This window comes from Larimichthys crocea, chromosome XI (assembly GCF_000972845.2).
Source record: "Larimichthys crocea isolate SSNF chromosome XI, L_crocea_2.0, whole genome shotgun sequence".
NCBI classification, from domain to species: domain Eukaryota; kingdom Metazoa; phylum Chordata; class Actinopteri; family Sciaenidae; genus Larimichthys; species Larimichthys crocea.
The window spans coordinates 1,987,542-2,013,252 of NC_040021.1; the positions used below are offsets into that span (position 1 = coordinate 1,987,542).

General features: G+C 41.4%; 1 protein-coding gene and 1 long non-coding RNA gene across 4 annotated transcripts in view; one reads left to right on the forward strand and one right to left on the reverse strand.

Moving 5' to 3' along the window:
- LOC104932424 (heparan sulfate glucosamine 3-O-sulfotransferase 5) overlaps nucleotides 1-18,807 on the reverse strand; it is an 81,925-nt gene extending 63,118 nt beyond the window's left edge. For 2 of the 3 annotated variants that reach the window (XM_010747632.3, XM_019278565.2), the window contains exon 1: nucleotides 18,390-18,806. The gene's annotated coding sequence lies outside the window, so the exon portion shown is untranslated. Of the gene's footprint in view, nucleotides 1-18,389 lie in introns of all 3 variants that reach the window. The other variant, XM_019278566.2, reaches the window with a different exon arrangement.
- A 5,514-nt stretch (nucleotides 18,808-24,321) lies between these two features.
- On the forward strand, nucleotides 24,322-25,440 carry LOC113746917 (uncharacterized). The gene is made up of 3 exons (XR_003463216.1): nucleotides 24,322-24,472; nucleotides 24,548-24,601; nucleotides 24,670-25,440. It is a non-coding gene; the product is annotated as an uncharacterized LOC113746917 (long non-coding RNA).
- Nucleotides 25,441-25,711: the final 271 nt, after the last annotated feature.

Consider the following 25,711-nt stretch of genomic DNA (forward strand, 5'->3'; position numbering starts at 1 on the left):
AATTTGCACAAAAGAAAAATCTTTTGGCAAGTAGTTGATTGTACCTGTGTGACTATATGTGACAATTAAACTTACACTTACAGAGTTCAAAATTGCTGATTCATCAGTATGTTTATTCTGTCTAAAGTATTGTATTGTGTGATGTATTTAACACTGCAGATGCTGTTAATGATGATAGATGAACAAATGAACAAAATGTTTGTGGTTCATTACAGTGACAATCTTATTAAAATCTCCAAAAATCATGAAACACGGCATCAGTATTGATTTATATCAGATGCTGCTGGTGAATGCAGCTTTCTCCACCCACTCACTTCTGTTTAGAATACAGTCACTTCCTGTGGGTGGAAGACTTTTCCCATGACTGATAATGCCCGCAACCAGAATTTAATTTGGGAAATTAGGACAAATATAGAGCATTTCTATCACAGAGAATCAGATATTCATCTCTCCTGCAGCCCTGCTTTGTGATTTAACTCGGGCAGAATGGCTTTGGTTTGACTTAAAAATCCTGCCCAGAGCAGCTTTAAGCAAATCTTGTCAAAGAGAGCGATGTGCGGGGTCAGTGGTCTCTACTGAAGATAACCACTGAAGGTCAGGACATTCATCCACATATTAGATGTACTGATGCAGGCATCCGCTGGCGTTTTCAGAATGGATGGCCCTGCTGCACTCATCTCCGATCCAATCCCCTGCCCGGCGCTCTGCTCCCCACTTTTCATCCCCCTCACCGTCTCCCTCATCTCCATTGTGCTTGTGAGGCAGAAGCAGCACCTAATCATGGAAAATGCCGGTGTGTCCTCAAGCTCGATGGAGGTAGCGGCACAGATGGAGGACACTCCTGACCTGTGAATTTATTTGTTAACCCCAAGGTCAGTCGCTTCAAACAACAGTTATTTTAAAGAGCTGGCCCTCCGCTGTGTTGTCTCTGCTTTCACCTCCAATTCCACCCATCGACCATCATTCCCACTTTTCACACTTCCTGTGACATTTGCATGTGCTTGTATACTCTCTTCATATAGAGACAACAGAGCACTGGCCTGCTTCCTGCTTGCAGGTGTCCACACTCATAACTGATGGCTACCCAGTGCAGCCTCGGTCTTTAACTGAAAGCTACAGAGAGACTCCACTGGGGCAGTTAGAGTTTAGTGTTTAGGGATTTAGTGTTCACAGGCTCAACGCGAGCTTTGCGTGGAGTTCTGGGAGTCTTATTTATACCATATTTATAGCGTCTAGCACCCTTTCTGATTCATTGTTTCCGAGGAGAAAATTAAAGCTGACACGGCAAAGAATTATAAAACAACGGCATGATGGTAAGTGTTTTTACAGTCTCATCCATGACCACGACGACAAGGATTGTGACAGTTAACTAGCATACGTAGGAAGCTCTTGTAAGCACTTATGTGATACGTTAGTATGAGCTGAAGCTTAAAGGACTAGTTGGGTTTGATGAAGTGGGGTTGGGTGAGGTATGCACAGTCAGTGTGTTACTTACAGTAGCAGCGGTCAGCACACTCCCAGACTGAAAGCCGAAATCTCAGAAGTCAGTAAGTACCTCAATAACCTCATTCGCTTTGATGCAGCGAGTCAATGTGACTCCTGCTGTGAGGGACAGAATAACTATATAACACCAATAAAGTGATATTTTGCAGCAGTGTGTGGTGTATTTATCAAAACTTCATGCTTGGAGTTCTACTGAGCCAGTGAAAGCAGTTAGAGAAAGCATGATATACTGACTCTGGAGGAACTTTCTAAGGAAAAATATAAATAAATAAATAGAATTACTTTGGCTTGGGGAATACTAATTATCTTCTTCAGCAGCCTGACAAACATCGACCACTGTTACGAAGCGGCTCTAATGAGATCAGTTCTTCACACAGCTCTGGGACAGCTGGTCATGTTACAGTAATAGTCACAGTGACTGGTCAGATTGGTATTTGGGTTTGGTTGCTGTAATCTGAGTTGACCTTTAAATGTGTGTTAATACATTATTTCCTCATTCGCAGAGTCACAGTGAAGACTCATGGGTTATTATTTCATTAACAAGCTAACTGTTCCAAATGAGATCATCAATAAAATATGTATTATACATAGTTGGGTGAAAAGAAAAGTTTTAATCCAAGTAAAGAATCAGCTGCATTGGTGAATGTGTGGAAGAACGATGGAAGATCTTTTTTTAAAGGTGATACTTGACGTGGTCATGCGACTTTCTTAAAAATGTGGGCTTACTGTAGGCTTTCTGAGCTGACCACAATCATGGCTTTTTACTTTATTCATAACAGACAATTGAAGAACAGAAACTAAGAGACAAAACCAGAAATCAGCTGGTTAAATTTTGTGGAAGCAGCATTAGACTGTTCTGAATGTTCTAACAGTTTGTGCCTAAGCTAATGATTGCTTCAGTACTGTCTCTCCGTTCAGTCTTAAACACCAGGTAACACAGCGGTACCTGGCCATGTTTCCAGTTACAATACAGGTAAAGGGTGTGTAATAACCAACATAATGTGATTCACAATGTCACTACCTCATCATGGTGTTATATCTCTGTTGTTCTTCTATTTATTGTATATACTTTTTTTTTTTATTTAAATTTGCCTTTACTTTTTTATATTAATTATTCTATATATATAATATATAATATAATATATATATTAATTATAATAATATATATTATAAGATTTATATAAATATTTTATATTTGATATTGGGCTGCTCCGGGACCAGTGGAAACCAATTTTGTTTCATCCCATGTTTACATGTGCTATAATGACAATAACATTATTGAATTGAATTAAAGTGACATTCTCAAAAAAAAAATGTTTCATTTGTAACATAACACCATAACTGCTTTTTCCTTTGAGGGTCACGTTAGGTTGGAGCTTATCCTGAGCTGACATTGGGTGAGAGGCACGGTACGCCCTTAACAGGTCACCAATTCATCACAGGGCTGACACATTCACACCAATTAAAGTGCACATCTTTGGACTGTGTGAGGACACTGGAGTACCTGAGAGAACCCACAGAGAACGTGCAAACTGCACAAACAGGTCCCAGTCAAATGTTGGGTTCGAACCCATGAGGCGAAAGAGCTACGCAAAGCACCAAAATGTCTCGATAACTAGGTCGCAATTTTGTGCTCACGAAAAATAAAGAGCCCTAAAAGTTGAATTATTGTTCAGAGGTGCGTTTCTTTAGTTTTTAATCTTTGTTTGTTCTCTGTTCTACCTCACAGGAGGCGATTGTGTTCTGATATACTCTGCCACATGAATAATGACGTTAACACGTGTGTTAATTTATCTTGGATATATTTACCAGTAAATTAAAAGAAGGTGATGAAGTGCGATGTGTGTGCTGAAGGAGCAAAAACAGAGGGGAAGGCTCAGCGCTGTACTTTGTGCAGGTGAGTGCGAAAGTGAAAGAGGAGACTCAGCAGAACAGCGCTGAAGAACAAGAACTCAGGCACCGCTGTGTTTCCTTCAGCACTTATAATTGCAGCCTCAGAGATTTTATACTATCTCGCATACAACTCCAGCCTCCCCCATGAGGGGCATCGTCCAGGCAGACTGTCTCCAGGTGTTCGTGTAAATGTTCCTCCCACGTGTGAACAAACACGAGCTGAAACAAACTGGATTTCTTTTTGCAGACAAATATATATATATATATATATATATATATATATATATATGGCATCTTCCTCTGTCTCCACCCCCCAAGGTCAACAGAGCAACAGTATTGAGTCAGATATATGGCAGGCTTGGCAGCAGATCTGTGCAGATAAAACATCTAGGTTACATCCCAGTGGATGTTCTGTATCCTGACTTGAAACACATTTTCCACCTCTATCCTTGTGACAAAGACTCTTGATGTACTGGATGTGATTCTGAGGAGAAAGTCTTGTCCTGAGGGGACATGGAAACATTCCCCACCTGTTTCTCTATTCTAAATTGTAACAGATTGCATAATGTTGAATCTTTTCTCACTTCTGAAGGTTTTATGGCTTCTTGGTGGAAACTGACATCTTGTTATGGTGAAAACTGACAGCTGAAGACTTTATTTAGTGTTTATTAGGCTCTGGAATTTCCAGCTCGAGTTGTTTTGGAAAATACTGATAACTTCTTTTTTTGCTAAAAGCTCACGGCAAAAGAGGAAACACAGAATGGTGATTTGAAAATGCATAGTCTGACTTTGAGAACAAGGACTACATCAAAGTTCTGCAAATTAAACTTGAGACGTCTGTAAAAAAAAAAAAGTAAGAAAGTAAAGAATAAGACACATTTATGGAGTGACTCACTCCTTCTAACAGCGAGTAACCTTTAAGAGCAGCTCTTAGCTGATCACATTAGTCACATTTATGTGTTTGGAGAAAAACAGCAAATTGGAGACACATTTGTCTGTGTTCAGTCCTGCAGAACCTTGTGTCTGAAATCATTAGTATTACTGCTACAAAATAATCACAATGAAGAACTAGCCTCCAAACATATATCAAACTAAAACTAATAACTCTAATATAAATTATAAACAGTATGGACACTGGCATATAGAACAGATGTGTTTTATTTAACCACGACATTAGCAACATCAGCTACAGCCGTCAGCAACGTGCCACTGGTAAAGATTATAATTATTCTTTTTTTTTGGTTTCATTCCAAAACGGCCAATCATTGAGGCTGATTCCAGACAACATGTGGTTAATCATGACTAATAATATATTGTCATTCCAAAACTATCCATATTCAGGTTAGTTTCTGATCACTTTTATTTTTATCTATCACTTCAACTCAGCAGTTTCTTGTCCAAAACTTCAGTTCATTCAACACGGCAGCTGTTGCCAAGTTCTACATCAGCCTTTGTTTCATTCCGGTAGATCTAGTTCAGCACAACAGGGTCCACCAATCTCAGAACCTATCGGCGCTCGACTGATGACCATTAAGCCTCTGTGGGAAACAGCTGATGTTTCAGGACTCCTGTTATAGCTGGCCAAGACTAACTCTTCTCTGTGTCACTCATTGTTTACAGTCCAATTAGCAACTTGAGGCGGAATAATGGAGTTAGAGTTTGACGACGTTGGCGGCCAGATTGTTTCACAAGAAGCCTGACAATAGCCTGACAGCCAAGGGGTTCAGAGATTGCCAAGCAACAACCTCCGTGGCTGTAAAGTGAAACCAATGCGGAAGTGTCAAACACTGCAGTTCCTCAAACGTCCACTTGAGGCTGGCTCAAGGAGTGAGTCAGTCTCCATAAGTCCCCATGTTCAAATTCAACTTCACAGCAGAAATAAACATGTTTACAGCCTGGTACAAAGAACAGTTTTGGTCTCTGTAGCTAATTTCCCCATTCATGACAACTGTACTGAGGGTGAATTTATATACAACTCACCTGTTCACATTATATTAAGGTTTAAAGTTATGCAGAATTAACCAGCCAGAGCCACCACACTGAGCTTCACAATGTCTCTTCAGAAACCTGTGGGTGATGTCACACACATGCTGTCCATTCTTTGTACTGGCCAATGTGTTTTGCCTTCTTTGTCTTCCACATGACTGTCTACCTTTATGCAATCAAAGCCCGCTCAAATGTGATTGGTTAATACATCTCAGACTACACATGGAAACACTTTCGATACAGCGTCTTGTCCCTGGCCTACAGACTCTTCATCCACACACGTAGCTTGACACACTCCACAGCACAACGCATCAGAAACACTGATATGCTGATGATGTCTTTCTCCCCTTTGTTCTACACCCACTACTTCCCCATTCAGCAATGCAGCAGCATGCTGTACATGAGACAAATTCTATTAACTTGCTGATGTAACACTGTCCTTTATCTGCTTAACATCTCTGAAATCCATGACCGATCCTCACTGCGCTGTGGCCTCTGAAATCTGCTGCCTTCCTGTCAGAGCAGGTAAGTCTGGCTCCTGATTACAGATGGATGACACAGCTAAATGACAATAAATGGAAAAAATAAAACGGTCTCAACCCAGCTCAGTCACAGTCAAACACATTAAATATTAATAGGATTCTCCTATTTTGACTGCAGAGTATTTCTGGTTTTGCAGCTTTTGTGGCCTTTGACACATCCTTTATTAAATCCCTTTGAGCATTTAAAAGCTGACCTGAATGCAGAGCTGGAGGACTGACCTGAGACTGCAATAAACCCGTGAGGTCGACTGCTGCCTTCTCTGGAAAGACTCCAATCTTGGATATGAATCCACGAGCAAAGTCTTGTCTTCTTTCAATGGCAGAAATGAAATATAGTTTCAGATGCCAGAGAAAGAAAGAGCCAAAGGATTATTTCTTCTTCAGATAGTAAGATCATACTACAAAAACTATGATATCATTATTTGACCCCAGTTACAGTATATTCTCTCACGACCCAATTCCTGTGTCCCAGTTCCATCCTACATAATTCATCTGACTATGTTTTGTGTACTGTTGGAAGCACGTTCACACTGTGAGGGTGAAAGAAGCTACTGTAAAACATATACATTAAAAAATTCCAACACGCAGCTGCTAAAATAAGCCCATTCTTGACTGAACCTTTGATAAGGCAGTCCCACGGTGCAACGCTCTCAGCTGGAGAACGGTTGCGGAGGGCGCTGCGATGGCTCAGTGATACTGAACCTCATAAAAAATTTAACTAGCAGACAGAACCTTGGATAAAAATTAAACCGGCAGTGATGTTCCAAATGCACAGTGTCGTGTCTTGTGTTTGTAAAACCTGTAAAAAGATGTGACCCAAACAGCACAGCATGAACGCAAAAGTGAAAAAATATCTTTCAAAAATGGACTGTGACCAGCGTTCAAGACAGCTGTGGTAGGAAGTTATTCACTGTAAACCAGTGGCAATACAACCAGCGACCCCCCAAGAAATCACAGATGTGATCCTGAGCCAACTGCTCTAACCATGTTCTCCGTCTCACTAATAAACACCGTGTAACACACTATCAAACAGAACCAAGCAGCAACCTCCGTGGCTGTGTACCTGCTTTGACAGGTGGGTGCTGTTACAGGTGGCTTGTTGGTAGCAACCGAGCTTCATTCAGCCCACATCGTCAGCTCCACCAACGCTCCACCTCTTTGGCATTTTTGGATTAGTGTTGAGGCAGTGGAGGCGAGACGGGGATGACCAGAGCCACCACACACTGAGCTTCACAGCAGCTCTTCAGAAAGCTGTGAGAACTTATTTTTATGAACTAAAACTATATTCATGTTGGTTGGACGTGTGAACACGGTGTCTCAGCTTTAGTTCTCTGTCTGTGAAACCAAAGCTGTTTACATCAAAACAGAACACACACTGATAACACCCAGACATGACTAACTCTAATCAGAGGGTTTGATTCACTCTTATCGTGTGAATAATTCAGCTTGGCGTTAAATGAAAGTCACTCAGACACCATTTGAGACGACCCATCCATCCATCCTGTGGTTTTATTATCTCCCATGGCATCCGACCTAAAGGGATTAACCGACCTTTGACATCCAGCTGATAAAACTGGAAAATAGATCATTTATCTGCTCTGTCGTGTTTGTTTTTTTTTACCCTCGGTTTAAAAGCAGGTTGCTAATAGCACCTTTTCTATTAGGCAACACTGTCACAGCCTGCTTTGTCGCGTTGCATTATTAATGAGCATAAAACCCCCCCTCTGTCTGACCAGAGACCTCTGCATTACATCTTCCACCACGCATTCCCAACAGACTCTATAGAAAAATGAAAACAGCATGAATTAAAAAGGCTGGTACCGGCCGTTAATTTCTGTGAATGATTATCCTGCCACTCGTACAGCAGTATTTTATCTCAGCATCAGTTTAAAGAAAACATTCATCTCCTCCGGCGACAGAAACCAATAAAGCATTAAAACTTTTAAACTGTGCTCAACATTTCTTCTTCGGTGGCATGCGTGCGAAGGCTATTTTTAATTGAGTTTTGGCTCCAACCTGCCTCTCCTACTGCATCTACTTGAACCTTAATTACAGGGGTCTGCCTGTGCAAGAAAGCAAGGTAATAGAATACGGCCGCAGGTCATCGCATTTAATAGTATGACTCATCATTAACACTTGGCAACAGCGATCGATCGGGCGTAAGTGAAAAGAATACTTGAAAACAAGGCTGGGGCTGCAGACTAAGTGCTCCATCAGATAAAGCAGAGCCATAACTCACGGTTGGGATAGAAGGAGGCTGCCGGTGTTTTTCTCACTCCAGAGGAGGTTCAGATTACTGCTCATCAGCGTCAGTCTCCACAGACGGCCAGCCAGACAGCCAGCCAGCCAGCCGCAGGCTCTAAATGTTTCCTTCTTCTAAACAGGATGGTTGAGGTTGACCACTCTTTATCCACTGATCCCTCACAGAGCCACAGCCAGCCACCAAACAAATCACATTTTATATTTATATATTTTTTTCTGAAAATGAAAATATAAATACGGTTTGTAAAGCTTCTCCCCGCTGCTAGGGTACAAGAAAAATATATTTCAATCAGCTGTTAAAGCCAAGCATCAGGGCCGCAGCCAGGGCTTTACAAACGCTGACCTCATGAGTCAAGTGATGCAGCTTTTCTCTCTTTTTATAGCATATTGTTTTAGCAGAGAAGACAAAATGTTTCTGAGACATACAGAAACGCCAATAAAAACATTAAGTGTGATGTAGAAGATGAACAAAAGCACAGCATATGCACAGCTTTAGCTGACCATAGTCAGTTGTTCTCCTGTTACATTCCAAATACAAGCCTTTATGAAAAATGTAAACCATATCCAACGTCATGTTAACGGTTTCAATTCAGTCTTTAACATACAGACATATATATGTTCCACCTACAATATAGCATTGTTAAAAATACACACATACACACACAAGTTTTCTGGGATGCTTGATTCAGTACTTGAAATCCAATAATTTTTAGGTAACACATATTAACGTATTTTAATTCACAATCCTATTGAATTTGAGTTAAAATAATTACTATTATTAATATTAGTTAATCACAGCTGAAAGAGGCTCTGAAATAATTAGGTAGTAGTTTTAGTCAAGTATTTAGTAGTTTCAGTATTATGCCGTGGTATGAAAATGAACAATTATAATGTTCCAACATGTTCATTTGCTCATCTGTGGTATCGACTTCTACTGTATTACTGTCATTAAAAAGTTTCAATGTCTGTGAAAGTCTCTTTTACATGATGCACTGTATCATGTACAGTATCTGTTGGATATGTGTACAGTGTGAGAGTCCCAAGTCTAAAATCTGTTTCAAAGCCTCCTCCTCGCTGTGAGGAGTAAAATTGTTGTGAGAAAATATTGAACCTTTTATTTATTTTTTGTTGGCCTAAAGTCAAATTCAAATATACTGAGTCCAAAGATTCAGGCAACATCCTGAAAAACATCCACCATGTCAAAGTTTTGATTGTAGAATATAAACTCCCTCTAGTCCTTAAAACCCCTGAATTCTGAGACGAGCTACACAGGGCGTGACCTCTGTATTTCAATTATAGGCCTGGCTCTGAATCCCGAGAGTCAACATCTCCTGACATTTCAATTTAACACTCATGTAAAACCAACCACTAAATCCAAATATTTTTAAAAATCAGGGCATAGCTGGTCATAAAGTGTGTTATAGAAGAATGGGAAGTTGTTAACTCAGACGTTTTCATTTGACAGAATCCTAAAGCCGCTTGTAAAAGTGTGTGAGCAGGTAATTCCAAAGTATATGCTGTATAACTCTGGGCTTGCTTCCAGTAAATTACTACTTCTGCCTGCTAGACACTTTTTGCAACTTCCTCAAATTGTCAAAGCTATCCGTTAACATTCAGAATAGCCTGAGAAACTAGTACAAAGCCAAGGAGGAAGACAAGAAGGAAGGAAGAGCTGCGTCCATGAGCAACTGACTCTGCCAACGCTGCTATGCTCATCGTTTCTGTCCCTGGGCACTGAGAATTTTTGAATCTTTCAAATGTACTGTGCAGTAATACTCGCAAGCGCTCCATCCACAGCCCTGCAGGGATGTGACGCGCTGCCAACGACATTGGTTGCCATGGTAACTCTGACAGCACCTCCCCATAAAAGCTCTAATTGATAGCAGCAGATAGCTGCAGAAAATTAAGCATCACGGCCGGATCACTGGTGCTACATGCAGACAAAGGCGCTGACAGCCAGACAAGACCCACATGCAGACGCATGTGCGGCCAGTGCAGGCTTAAAATATAAGGGTGCTCTGCTGGGACAAATTTGCACTCAATCAATTTATTCAAAGTCATGTTCAAAAAAAAAAAAAAAAAAACTTTCAGAGCTAAACTAGCTTTTTTCTCATCTGTATGATAAATGACTGTCAGAAAACATCATGTCTCATTATCTTGTCTTTTAGCTTGGATTTTTCAGCAGAGCAAAAAAAACATTTCAGGCTTTAAAAAAGAATTTTCCATTACGTCTTTTTTCCACCAATTCTTGAAACACCCCGAGGGGGAAAGCACTTCCCGCAAAATTTGATGAACCTGCCTCTCATTTAGTTAGAGATGCCATTACTCTGCTGAAAGGACTCAGAGTAAATCAGCCCTCTGCTAGAAATATAATTCTGAATGATTTTTGCATTTAGTATGGCAGCCTTATGTCCAAGCATGTCAATAAAGCTTGAGTGGTAAGTCTTTTTTATGGCTGTGTTTCAGCAGCATGTCTCTCTCTCGCTCTCTCAGCAGGGCTCATGCTGCTGTTAGAGAGAGAGAGCGAGAGAATATTGAGCCGTGATTCGACGGAAGAGAAAGTTGGGAGAGGAAAAAAAAAGATGAACTCTGCGTGTCTGTCTGCAGACAGCTGGAGCACACAGACATTGGCTTTTCTGTCAACACAGTGAGCTGGATGAAAAAGCTCATGGAGACACAGAGGACTGCGGGGCTTTTGGAGTTTTTGTCCACAGTTTCTCGCACTGGGTGCTTGTTTTCAAATTAGACATCTACGCCAGGCTTATAGCGGACATGACAAGACACACAGAAAGGAATAAAGGAGCTGAAGTGTGAGTCAGACCTATAACGGTGATGAAATACCTTTTCATCACAATGAAGTTCAGGTCATCTTGAATATGCAGGACCTGACGCAACTCTGAGCACAGAGTGAACAGACCTGGAATGTCACTACATACTGTACTGATAAGAGCTCTGCATTACATTACATTTATGGACACTTTAGGTGACTTACAATAATGAATCATGTAAGAATCATATATCAAATATACTGAACTGCTACAATAGAGTTAGAGAAACAGTTTTTAGGGCCATGGTGCAGCCTTAAACGACGAGTCTTCAGTCTGCAGTTGATTTTAGCTGATCGCACAAACACTGAACGCGATACACAGAGCTGAACTGTCAACTGGCCACAATGCTCCGAGGCCCCAGCACCCCAGGGCGTCTAAAGCCTAACAGCTTGTCTGTGCAGGAGGCATTTCACAAGCATTTTTCAGTCGTCCACATCGCACACATCTGACGGAAGAGATCCTGTTTTAATCAGTACAGATATCTCCACAGAGCACATGAGGCTAGGGTTGTAGTTTTTAATGGTGCTCACATGGTGCATATCCCTACAGCAAATTAAATGATACACTGCAGACCTGGGGCAAGCTGAAAAGTGCTGGCTCGTGAAGGGTCTCTGAAAAAATGAAGCTGCCATCATGTTCACTCTGCTGTGTGCGATGTACTCAAAGGATAAGATTGACGATACTTCTCTTTTTGTAACAAAATCTCTATGAAAAGACTCAAACCATTGATGAATGTCTACTAACAAGTATCAATGAGTCATACTGTTGCACTGACATGTTACTTCACCACCAAACACACACACCGTCCTGATGCCATACCGTCCTAGAGCACTGAATGTGGATTAATCCGCTGCTGAAAATAGTCCCCAATAAATGCAATTTCCTTCTGTTTAAAGACTACAGTGACCATGTCAGCTGATACAGAACACTTTCATTACAATCTGATGACATGAATAATGTTTGGGAAGAGATTTATTTTGTCTGTGGTTATGTGATGCATACTGCTTTATGCAAAAAGAATGATAGCTGAAGGATAAATGAATATATTAGTGTCACGGGCGATTTTAGCTGTCAGGTACAGCTAAGCCTCAACCAACACTACTTCGTGCTACTACAGCTCCCACCTGTCAATCAAAGCGTCTACGCTGTTAATTCTGCATAACTTTCAGCCTTAATATCATTTGAACAGGTGAGTTGTATATAAATTCACCCTCGGTACAGTTGTCATGAACGGGGAAATTAGCTATAGAGACCAAAACTGTTTTTTGTACCAGGCTGTAAACATGTTTATTTCTGCTGTGAAGTTGGACATTTGAACATGGGGACTTATGGAGACTGACTCACTTCTGGAACCAGCCTCAAGTGGACGTTTGAGGAACTGCAGTTTGTGGCACTTCCATTCCACAGCCACAGAGTTTGCCACTTTGTCGTTCCCCATGGTCTTAATTACAAACTGTAAATAATGTTGTTGAGGCATATAACCAATGAACTGTTGATTTTTGCAAATCAGTAATCATTATCTTAATTTTGTCAAACTCTCATATACAGATCACCTAACAGTTGAGCTCTTTCACTGACATTTCTTCAGTTCCGTCCTGCTGCAGCTGATCTAACAGTGCTAACTGAACACAGGACCTTCTGATACCCTGAGTGCTTACATTTTAAGCATGAGTGACCCCCATGGGAACCACCTGCACTGCTGGCACTATCCTCCATCCACTGAGCAACACAGGCCCATAAACATACTCCACCCTTAGATGGGAGTTCATGTTTTATTTCCAGAAACCTCATCCACCCAGACCATGACTTTGTTTGCTCCATGTTTCTGACTTATTGCTCTTTGTAGGCCTGTGGCTGCTGTGATTAGGAAGCAGAGGTGAGATGGAGGAGAGGATGGACTGCCAATGAGAGATTCAGCGAGCAGGGGAGAAGGGGAAGGGAATAACAGCTGTCATTATTTATGTGTTCAGAAGTCAATTACACAGTGAACACATCAGCGGCAGTAAATGAATGCATGTAAAACTGCAGCACGGCTTCAATCACAGGCGTTAAAATGCTAGCGATGCAGAGCTATTGCATTTGATTGCTCACAATGAAGCACAAGTAAGGCATAAAACACACCATCAACTTCATATCAGGTGGATCCTTTACATCCACTGACTGTAAAATGGATAAAATGTTACACCCATCAGCAAGTGGGGTGTTCATAATAGTACAGCCTTTATAGTTCTCTGCTTTTCAAGATACTTCATACATTTCTCTACTCAGACTCAGACTGTCACTCTTTAACTTTAAAAAAGTTCATGTAAAAACATTCTGTATAAAGACAAGGTATTTATGAGAATAACAAAATTGACTGTGCAAGAATTTTGATACACTTGATGATGTTATGTTATTGTTAAGCTTCAAATTTGTTCTGAAATGCCACATGGCTCTATTCTTGGCCCACTGCTGTTTTAGATTCATGTTAACAACCTGCCTTTGGTTGGGATGGGAAATGATCCTATTTTATTGATACCAATCCCATTATCAAGTCTGCTTATTGGCCTGATTATCAATTCCCTGACTGATTCCTGATTAATTATTTGTGTGGAAAAGAAGAATGTCTACACAGGTTTTCAATGCCAACGCTGTTAAAATATTGAAAAATGATCTCTGAGTCTGGACACTGTGTGGAAACAAAATAGAAAACAGGCAAGTGAAAGCTAAACCTGTTCATTATTTAAGAGTATTGGTTGGTATTGTACTTATATTAAATTCTTTTGTTGTATTATTCCTGTTGGTAGCTTTGGTTTGCAAGGATCTGTTCCCACTTTTCTTTGCTGATGATACAAATCTAATAGCTTTGCATGGGATTTTACTACACTATTAAAAAATGTAAAATTAGGATACATTTCAAACTTTCATTTTGAACAAACCACTAACCACTATCAATCCTATGGACCAGTGTGTAGAGGAGTCTGCACACAGAGCGACATGATTCACAACTGATGATTTCATTTCTTCCAGAGCTTTCAGTCACATCTTGTGACCTTCATTATTAGATGAATTTGAGTAGAGAGGTGATACTGAAAGCTCTGACAGAAATCTAATAATAAAATGTTTTTATGTTGTTGTTATGTTGTATGTTTTAAGTTGAATTAGCCAATTAATGGGTAAGCCAGCTGGCAAAAAATTAATAACTTTGATCAAATGATAATTTAAAATAAGCATTCAAACATTCTCTGGTACCAGCTGGATTATCATTTTTGTCTAATATTTTACAGACTAAATGTTTCATCATAACAACAGTTGTCAGAATGATCAATAATGTAAATAATTCTCAGCTGCAGCCTTTATTCTGACCGCGGGATGAATATTAAATGAAAACAAGCCTTTTGAGGAAGGTGTAGAAACCAGAAGAACAAAAAATCATCTAATTAAATGAATCCCAGGCTCACACTGTGGCTCCGCTGTGGGAGGATACTGAAATTGCATCAAGCAAATCTGGGGAATGGAACCCATATGGCTAATGGATGTGTGTTATGATATTGTTTTGGAAGGCTCGGCAACGCGCCGTCCTTCAGATGCTTCAGCACCACAGACCTCCACAAATCATTACTGCTGGATAATAGAACACACTTGATCAGACCCAGGAGGAAGGCATGCCAGGGAAAAGAAGGAGAAGACCAGCCTGTGAATAATGATTACGGTCACCTTAGTCATATATCACAATCCTGAAAGAAGATGACTTGGATAAGGGTGTCAGCATAGAGGGCTGACAAATTTCTGCACCATCCTCAGATTTCAATCCCACAGAGTCACCCTCCTCCGCCTCTTGGTGTCTGCCTCCATAATTGCTTGCTAAGACAGAAATTAATCCGTGTTGTAGGTACCCAAACACGTCTTCCTAATTTGGACGTAGCAGGTTGGTTATCATGAATCTGGAGTGATGACACAGCACGCTGCAGGGCCTCACTTCCACTTCCAGTGCCTCGCTCGCTAAAGTTATCGGTACCTAGTAACCAAGGTCATGCTGTTACAGCAGATAGGCCTTTGCCTGAGTGTTGGATGCATTCAATTAGCGCTTCTGCAAAGGCAAACGTGAGTGAAATGTAATAACTAGCTCGGGCGTAAGGGAGCGGCCAGATTGACGCAATGGGAAGGTTGCTGTAAAACCAGACTGATACACTAACGCTCCCCTGCTCTCCTTTTCTTTTCACAGTTTTACTGGACTTGGCAGCCTCCCGGTGGCGGGCTCCGTTGTTTTTTCGTCTGCACTCACACATTTGTTACTCCCAGAAGGTCACCGGAGAACATTTTCAGGCCCTTCCTCAGTGTCCGCTGCCGCTCTGACCACAGGAGTCATTAAGATGAATAGAACAATATGCTGTCCTGGCTGCGGCTAACTGCATGCCATCATGACCTCTGATAGAAAGATCAAATTAGACCTTCAGCAACACATCAGCTGCTATCCTTTGATTGGAGCCAAACTCCATGCTGTGATGCATTGTGAGCTAGTGTGGAGGTTCCATTTAGGTTGAGGTGAGAGATTGCTAAGGTGAGGGATTAAATATGGACTGTGCAATTTCTCTGACTAGAATGACAAAACCAGACATCAGTGCTGCTAAGGACATGACCTCTGAATTCTTGCTGTGAATTTGAAGGTTTTAGCAACCTGGAGGGAAACAGTCATCAGACTGACACCAGTAACTGAGCATTAGACGACTTTCAGGTCAACATAATAAATCAACTTCTTGGTTTTGAGCGGTTCTGCCTGTATATCATGGTGTATATGAATGTGAACATACAACAATTAATCACTGATAGATGGAGAATCACATATTCTAAATCTTAATCTGAAATAAAGGTTTAGAAAAATATGAATACATGATTCATATATATGCAGAATAGGGGTGGTAGACAGGTATTGATATTGTGATATTTGTGTTATCATATACACGTAATAATATCCAATACATGGTGAATTATTTCCATTTCCTTCCATTCTCACTCATTATGATTGTTCTTTTATGGTTACAGACTCTCTCTCCACCTTCCCACACTCTTATTTGCAGTGTCATTTTTTTATTTGCCATAAAACAGAAAAATCATACAATAAAAGTTTGAAGATTTAACCTCAAGTACTATTTTTCATATTTTCTGATAGATATCACAAAAATATCATGATCATGAATTCTTTTAGATAACTGAAAATCTGATGATCTGTGTTTTGGACAGATTAAACAGGTTATAGGCTAAACAAATAACACACAACACACAGTTTTCAGCCAGGTCCATCCTTAATGACTGTGCAGTGTTTGATAAAACTCCAAAAGTTGTTTCTGTTGAGTATTTACATCATCCAATATATTTCCAACAACGTTCAAAGAGGAATCTGTCTTTTTATTTAAGGTAACGATCTCATTTGATCGCCTGTCAGTGACGTCATATTCCCTTTACTTCCTCTAGTTGCTATAACTTCCAGGAAAACGCCAGATGATGGGAGGAAGGAAGTCATCGAACGAGCTAGCCATCCAGGCGCTCTTTTGTTTACTATTGTTTGTGTTGCTCACTCGTGATAAAGCCCGGTAATTTATTGCTGATTGCTGTGTGTCCTGTCAACTCCCATGAACCCACACGACTTCGTCTTTTGTTGTTGTTTTGATTGAGAGCTTGATTTCCACTGAGACCTTTAACAGTCACAGAGCTTATATTTAGACTTATGTTCAGACTATCCTGTTTTTTTAAAGGTGTGGTTCAAAGACAAATCACATTTTATTATTTAATCAATTCAGGACCATTATTTAAATATTCTATTATTATGTTAGCTAGGCAGCTAACTTAAAGATATAGAGGAGGAGGAGGCATATAAATATGATGAACAGACCAGAATACACAATTTCTTCTAGAACAATCTGAATGCAGACACACACAGTGGCTGTGGTTTACAACCCGACCCTTCATATCCAGTCAGTATGATCTATATCAAGAGTATTCAAACCTTCGTAGCGATCAGCTGCTGTTGAAATTACCATTGAAAGGTACATGCAACATTACATTAACATCAGCTGTCATCAATGTATCATCCCGTCAGATGTCAGTAGTGGGTTCAGATGCTGCTCATGTAACAAAGTCTCTCACTCTGGATGTTTTGCTTGTTTTTGGATTTAAAGTGAATAAACACTGTTCTGAGTGGATCAACAGGAGTAAACCATTTATTTCACCGTACCACATTTTTAATGTTTTTCTCTCATGACTTTGTATTTCTGGAATTCTCCAGTGATTAGTCCCTTTTAAAAAGCATATGAAGTTTACAAAATGATTCATTCTGATCTGCAAACTCTATAATTATGGTTCAATTCTAATTAGGAAGTAAAAACACTTGACTGAGGTTAGGGGAAGATCATAATCATTTAAAGGAAGATTAAAATGTGACTGAAGGTTCAGGAAACTGTGATTTCAGCCTTTATATTCCTTGTTGATTCTTTTTATTCAGCGCTCTCACAGAGCTGCTGTGGAGTCCGGTGGTGCAGACAGAGCATGTTGAAACCTGAAATATGGTAGATACAGTTGCAGAGCTGCGATAACCAAGTATCTTGAGGAGCTTACATAAGCACCAGCCTCATGCTGTTAGTATTAAACCAAAGCACAGTTAATATCCAGCACACCTAATATCGCTCATCACTCTGCACTTTTGCACTCTCAGTCTTTTTATCCTCGTCCTCGCAGGCAGCCTCTGAGCTTCGGGCGCTTAACTAATAACAAAAGCCCCGTTAGAGAGTTAAGGCAGAATAATGATGACATGCAGCAGCACTGAAAATAGCACCTGTCGCCTGAGACAATAATAAATCTCCTGCGACAAGACTGATGGTGCACTGACACAAACACGAGGGAAAAGTACGAGATGTTAAAATGAGGTGCTGAATGTGTTAACTGGACCATTGAGCTGATCCTCCTGAGATTCTGAGAGTAACCGTGCCAGTGAAAAGTGTTTCAGACCAGTGCTGAGAATTAGACTCTGAATGTTGAGTTCATGATCCAGAGAGACAATCCAACAGAATCTCAGTTTGCTCTGCGCTCGGGAACGGAAAGATTCTTTTATCTGATGCAGGATGTTTGATCACTGAGCTGTTCTTAGAGTAATTCTGCAAGTTTGATGCACTGAGGCTGCAACTTGATAGCTGATGTGAAAGAGTGAGAATTCTTAAGATTTTCTAACTAGAAATTGCAGAATCTGTGCAGGAATGTCTGATTTCACAGTCAAAGAACACAGCACAAAGTACCATAAGGTCACTATAAACTCAGAACTCCATGTGTTAATCATCTTCCTGCTATCAGTGCGAATGTCTGGCATAAAGTAAAGGGCTGAAAAGACGGCTGAGCTTCTGTTTACCTGTTCGGCATCCTCCACAGGACAAGGCGAATCCTCTTCCAGCCGGGATGCAGCGGAGGTCAGAAAGCCTCTCTCCACATCTCTCTCGCAGCCGTACGTCTTCAGGTTAATCAGGACAAAGTCTGGCAGGTGTGCAAAGTGAAGAGAGCTCCGATCCGGAGGATCCCGCTCCGCGTACAGCGTGCGCGCTCGGACAAGCCAAGCGCGCAAAGGAGACGCGGAAAGAAACACTCAACAGACGTCCTGCCGCGACGACATCGTTACCTTTTTTTTCTCTCAGGAAGCCTTCCTGAAGTCCGCTTACACCTGAGCGCCCCCTCCGTCAGCACCCGGCGCGGATAAGTGTGGCGCTGAGGACGTGTGGAGCTCTCTGTAGCGCTGCTGACTGGAGAAGAGTGCGCGGGGAGAGCTGGGGCGTGTGCCTGAAGGAGGAGGAGGGGAGGAGGACGGAGGAAGGGCGGATGCGCAAAGATGCTCAGCTCAATGAGAGAGCGTTGAAAAGTTTCTAGAAGTGCGTCAGGAAATCTTTGTCTCCAGATTTCTTGCAGAGTTCAGGGGCGCGCTGCTAATTACAAATAAGTTTAGATATTATTATGGGGAGTCTGTGTCTTTAGCTCATGAAAGGATCTTAGAATTCCAAGAGAAGAGTCTTTGTGAGCTGAGGAGAATTTAAAGATGACTTAGTTATGAATTTCAGCAAGATATGAAGGAATGACATGCTGGACTATATGAAAGATACAAGACCAGTTACTGTCAGCAGGATATGTTGGACAATGCACCCTTCAGACACAGGCTCTGCACCTGTAACCACACCCCATACACCCCATGCATAACTTATCTCATGACACTTTCCACACAGAGCAGGTCTAGACTTGATATTATTTAGAGACCCAACAGTTCCTACCATGAGCAAGCACTTGATGACAATGGCGAAGAGAGAGAAACTTTTGAAAAACATCCAACAAGTTCAATACATGCTCTCTTTTTTCTCTGTTGTGGCTTCTATGAACTCAACTCAGAAACTGATATGGCTCTTGTTAACTGCTCCATGTTCACCAGCTAGTCACTGTCTGATTCTTGGTGCTGAACAGGAAGTGCAAAGTGTTATATGAACTTTCTGACAGAAAACTGCTTCCTGCTGCTGGGAAAGAGTTTGATAAGAGTGAACCAAAACAAGGAGCTGAAAGGTGCTAAAACCCACGCTGGAGGGATCTGTAATGTCAGCTGATAACTCTCTGTGGGTCTCTTATTATGAATGACTCCTTGCACATTCCACACAATTGTTTCATCCGTCGTTGATATAAAAAATGTTGATTACTGCCGCTTTAAGTTGCTCTTTATGAAGTAGGAAATGTATCTGCTTCTAGATGCACAGTTTGTTCTTCCTCGTCTTCATTGTTTTTCCTCTTTTTAAGTTGAGGGCAGAACAGCGCTTGTTTGAGAAGGGGGAGGTTGATTAATATTAGTATGTGATGTCTTCAACAACACAGAATTAATAAATTGTTATGGCGCTGCATTGCAGCTCCCTTTTTTGCATTAAGAATTAGTCTAAAACGACAGAATCAGTTTGGAAACGTGGAAACGATCATGTCAACAGTCTGCAAACTCCCAAAAAAACAGATGTGTGTGTGTGTGTGTGTGTGTGTGTGTGTGTGTGTGTGTGTGTGTGTGTGTAACAGACAGACAGAAAGAGATTTGGCATTCCAGCTGATCTACAGTCTGACTGCGGCGTGAAATGGACTTTATGTCATATCAACAATATTTGAGCTCCCTCTCTGATTGCCTGTGTCCTCCCAAATAAGCCATCAGTCTGACACAGCACATTTCAGTTTGCTGGTAAGCAGCTCAATCTGCCTGTGCAGGGTTCCTGCTGCTTCAGCCCGCACTCTTGCTTTACAAAAGCTATTTTTGAGGAAGGCTGGTGTCTCGCGCGCCTGCTTTGGGCCTGCCAGATGGTCCTGTGTAAGAACTTTGAATTATTCAGCCATCCCACAGCAGATTGAAGCTGTCATGCGTAAGACAACTTGGCTGGCCTCTTCCTGTGCAGGGGGGGGGAACACCAGTGGATGAGCGGACAGCTACTGCGGAGAACACTGTACCGGGTTATGCAACTCCACATTCAAATTTTACTAATGCACAACATAGACCCCCCGCTCACAATGCACTGCAGACAGATTTTTTTTTTTCAGATCAGACTCAGAGTGTGTTATGCTTTCACAGAGAGGGATGAGAATCATAAATTATTCACCTGATCTGGCTTTTTATGTGTGAATGCTGAGCTTACAGCGACGCTGGCACATCTAGAAACAAGCAGTTAAGCTTTTTAATAGATACACAGGATCTGTTTGTGCCATTCTCTAATGCATCACATTAAGTCAGAGTGTGTCAAACACAATTATGGAAATGACTAAAGTTGGACAAGAACGTGTGAAAAGCCATAAACCAAAACATTGTCATAAATTTTCTGAAAGACATCATGTGGCTCCTTAGACATTTAATGTGCTACAATTACCATACTGGCCATTAGTGATATTAGAGTGAAGCTTTACTGATGGCAGGGATCATGATTACAGCCATAATTTAGCGGGATAACTCCTGTCACTTTAACAGAGCCATTGACACTATGAATACACGCCATTACCAAATACTGCTGTATAATATATCACCACATTAGAGATGATACATGTTCCCATATTTCACTTCCCCCTCATACCTACCTCGTTTGCTTCCAACTAAAACCGGCCTCTCAAGGTTGAGGTGATCTGAACTGAATGACATGGATGTTGGTCTCAGAACTATTTTTGTTTTGCCGTCAAAGTGCGTGTGTGTGTGTGTGTGTGTGTGTGTGTGTGTGTGTGTGTGCGTGGGGGGCTTTAATCCCTCCGAAACAAGATAAAGAAATCCACTTCACGTGGAGGGTCGCCGTGTGTATACCTGAGTGTGTGTGGTGTAATCACCCTGAGAGCGCTCCCATTAATCCGGCTGGGAGTTGGGGCTTTGATGTCAGGCTGAGTGGCTCTACAGCGAGAGCTCTCGAGTTCATCTCCGCCGCTAAAGAATCACTCAAAATTAGGAAGGAGACTTCTTATGTGAAATGGGTTTAATGCCGCATCTTCAGTCGAGGGTCCTGTCACGCTCTCGTACGGGCTGCTCGGATGTGAGGCTCGTCTCGAATGAGTGGTCCAATTTCACATGAGGGCCTCTTCACAGGAGAGGAGCAGCGCAGTTATGTACTCAACAAAACAACCTGTATGGAAAAAAAAATCTTTAAATATTGAAATCCTGACACAGTAATTGCGCGAGGTCTTCACTGCAAGTGTCTGCTAATTGCATGTGGCCAATGTATAGCTCTGTTTTCACTGCATGGTATGACTCGACTCGACTCGAGCAGCAGTTGGGAAATAACCTGAGAGCTTTGCTTTGGTCTTGAGTCACTGCAGCCTTTGTAACCTTCACTGTGGATCTATTGTCAACTTCACTGCTCAGCTCATGTTCGCCATCACTCAACTGCACATCCCCTACACACACCAAAGGAAGCTACACCCCTCTCCTAACAGCCAGTATGAAGGGATGGTGTTCTCGATACATCTGCACTTTGTCATGGTTTTGTAGGCTGCTATTTTTGAGGAAATAAAACACAATTGTGGTTGCTATTGACATTAGCATGGTTATTTAAAAGTGCCAGCTTTGTACACGATGTCCTGTGTTGTCTGAGGGACAACTCCCTCTGACCTGTCAGTGGTCTGCAGACTGTTAGAATAGGCACAGTTTGCTTGGAATCATGACTTAGGTGAAAACAAAAAAAAAAGTACCATGTAATGGAGAATCGTACAGTTGAGACATACCTTGTAGTGGAAAAGTGCTTATAATGTATGCAGACAGTAAGTCTAAACCAAGCAGCCACCTCCGGTGCTGGGAAATGAAGACAAGTGCTAAAAACTGTAATTTCTTGAGCGGCCTTATTAAAATGGCCAATTTCACAGCAGAATTAAACATGTTTACAGCCTGGTTTAGCCAACGATTTTGGTCTATATCTGGTCTAAACCTGTCTATGTCAGTGGACCACTAGTAAAATAATAATAATTTGAAGCAACATAGCACATTTTCTTGTTGAAACTGGAAACATAAGGCTAGATATTTGACAACATTACAATCAACCCGTAGTTTAACTTAATTAGTAAGTTAATGCAGCAGTCATTCATTGAATTCCACCACTTGCGGGGAACGAAAAGCTGTGAACTTAACAGTGAAATGTAACCACTTTAAAGGGAAACTGCACCCATTTTTGACATCAGAGTTTGTGTACAGGTGTTGCAGAGTATTACTATACTCTGGGTCTCCAAAGGGCGGCGTGTGGTTAATGAATGTCTTCAAGTGATGTCACTTGAGTCAGCATCGTTGGATCTTAAAATTACAAGAAAGAAAATGTAAAAGATCTGTTGTTGTGGAGGTAGAACAAAACAAGCCAACCAGACCTCTGTAGCTGCTCCTCAAGATTACATTAGCCGCTACTAGCAGATCTCCAACCAAACCATCAGTACTTAAGTTGCATTGTGGTTAATGTAGGCACTTGGTTTTTACAAGGAGCACATGTTATAAGAATTATGGTTCTGCTGCTAATACTAATTGTAGCTCATTGTCTGTCTGTCTGGGCAGGTTTTTTATAAACAGCTGCCTGCTGCTGATGAAAATATTGATTTATAACTGTATATATAAACATTATAAACATTTTAAACAGCAAAAGAGTTTTAATTGAAATGTAATGCTGATTGTTTTTTATCAACATAATGAAGAAATGTTGAATGAATTAATTATCGTATCTAAGAAGTCTTACAAATAGTATGAATGTTATTTTCAATATTTTCAGCTTGCTTTCAAGTGCTTGCTCATGGTGGGAATTGTTGGGTCTCTGTAAATAATATTATATAATAATGTTATAAAAAGTATGGTCTAGCCCTGATCTGTACTGAATTAAGGCTGTTTTGGCCTCACCTTTTCCTTTCTAGTGTGAAAGGAAGCATTTGATAAACCCAAAGGACCCTATCTAGAGCCAGTGTTTAGTTTGTCCATTCTGGGCTACTGTAGAAACATGGAGGTTCAACATGGTGGTCTTTGCAGTTTATGTAGCTATAAAAGTCTCATTCTAAAGTAACAAAAACATGATGATTCTTATTTTGAGGTGATTATAACATAGTATATTATATAATCCTAAAATATTATATTCTGTAAATAGAGTGTTGTAAATCTGACACGCTGGACCTTTAAGGTATAATCTTTGTCTTTATCATGGCACCCAAGAAATCTGACATGTATTGTTGATGAAGCAACACATTTCATAGTTGAGTTTTTCACATTCAAAACCAAAATCTGTGTAGGGAGGACGTGCATGATACCGATATCAGGCTGTGAATATTTAACAGCAGATCTAACCAGCTGACGCTGCTGGGCACTGCAGATTCCAGCCCATATTCTAATACAAATCATGGATGGTTGGTCCTTCCAAACAGATCACCGGTACTAACGTTCAGATCTCAAAGATTTCAGATCCGCTTCATCTTTTCTCAAGCAACTGTAGGCTTTGGAGGTCCTTCGTGCCTGGGTGACATGGCCGATTCAAGTGCAAGAATTAAGATTTCACTCCGTATCTTTTTCTTTTGTTACTAAATCTTGTTTATGGCGTGGTCCCTGCTAGTGAAACATACAGTCCTCATCAGATTATGAACCTTGCATCACATGGAGATCCGACTGAACTAAAAAAACTGTACTAGTGGAAATGTGATTGTTTGTTGTTTGTGTGCTGGAGGGCAGCACATCTGATAAACTCATCAGGCGGGCCGGCTCTGTTGTCGGCATGAAGCTGGACCCACTGTTGACAGTGGCAGAGAAAAGGACACTGGACAAACTGCTTTACATGTGTAGCAGTATAGAGGTGCTAGGTTATTGGGTGACTCTGCCCATACTTAACACCAGGTGGCTGTTATGAGGTGGGCCAGTATAAAAGGGGCACTTTGCCACCAGCTCTTTCTCTTGCACCTCTGCCCTTGGTGCGTCATATCCGGGCTCAAGGTCACCTGGTCTGCCAGGTATGGCTACCCGCTGTCTCATCACACTGGTCGCTTAAACTTTTCTGCGTGCTCATGGTATTTGTGTGATTGTAGGGTGACTCTGTGTGCTGCTCCGTGCTCCCTTATGTGCAGTGGCGTGGTTATTTGGTAAGTGTCCCCCCCTCTAACTTGGCGTTGTTGATACTGTCCGATGGCTAACACTAGTGTGGTCACAGGTGGATGCCAGCGACAGCCGGTGTCGTCTCTCTCTCTCCCTCCCTCCTCCTGCGCGAGCGTGTGTCCTAAAACAGGTATGTGTGTTTTTAGTACATGCGAGCAACCGCAGTATTTTAAAGTAATAACGGCGTTTTCCCTGTAATTAGGAGTTGCTGTGATCAGCTGCTTAGGAGTCGCTGCTGTTTTGTTTCCGGTGAAAGTTCTGTCTCCACGCTGTTTGTCTCCGATGAGGCTCTGCCTCTGAAGCGTCGCCTCAGTTGCGTTGCTTTATTTCTTTCTGCGACGCTGTCTCCACGCTGCGCTGTGTACGGCGGCGTGTTGGTGGTTGGATGCTTGGCGTGATCTGCATTTTGCACCAGAGCCACTTTAGTAAATGCGCCTGTGTTTTAACCAGGGCCTGGCCCCTGTATATGGTTGAATGGTGTTTAGTTAATTTTGTATTCTAATTATTTTTCTTGGTTGTTCTGATTTGATTTGATTAGTGTATAGATTCTGTTGTGGATTATGTTTTCTTTTTCTTGATTGTAATTTTGCCCATTAATTAGTTTCTTTCTTTTTAGTTGCTAGAGACTGGTGGTGGTGCTGGTGACTGGGTGGTGGTACCCCCCTCTGCCTGCTGTGTCCTGGGAAGCGGGTTCCTCATTTCACTGAGTGTGTGGGTCACGTATGTCAGGTGGTGTGAATTTGTATTTAAGTTGGGGTGCCCCCCCCCCCCCCCCCCCTTTTCACCTAGCCTTGTCCATCCACACAGCTCCAGCCCTTCAAGCGACTTTCTTTATTTTGATGGGTGTTTTGGATGAATGATCATTTTAAAGTATTTAAAATAATAAATTGTATATTTTCTTAAACCCTTGGCCGTCAAGAGTATACTTACCTGTGTGCCTTTGTGCTTTCCCAAATTATTTCCCGGGGTGAAACTCCCCGGGTGGCGTTGTCGGTTTCTCTTAATTCGGTTTAAATTCCCTTCTGCACTTTATCCTCGCCACAAAACATGCACAATGCCAGCCACCCCCTGCACACCGTCATCAGCAACCAGAGGAG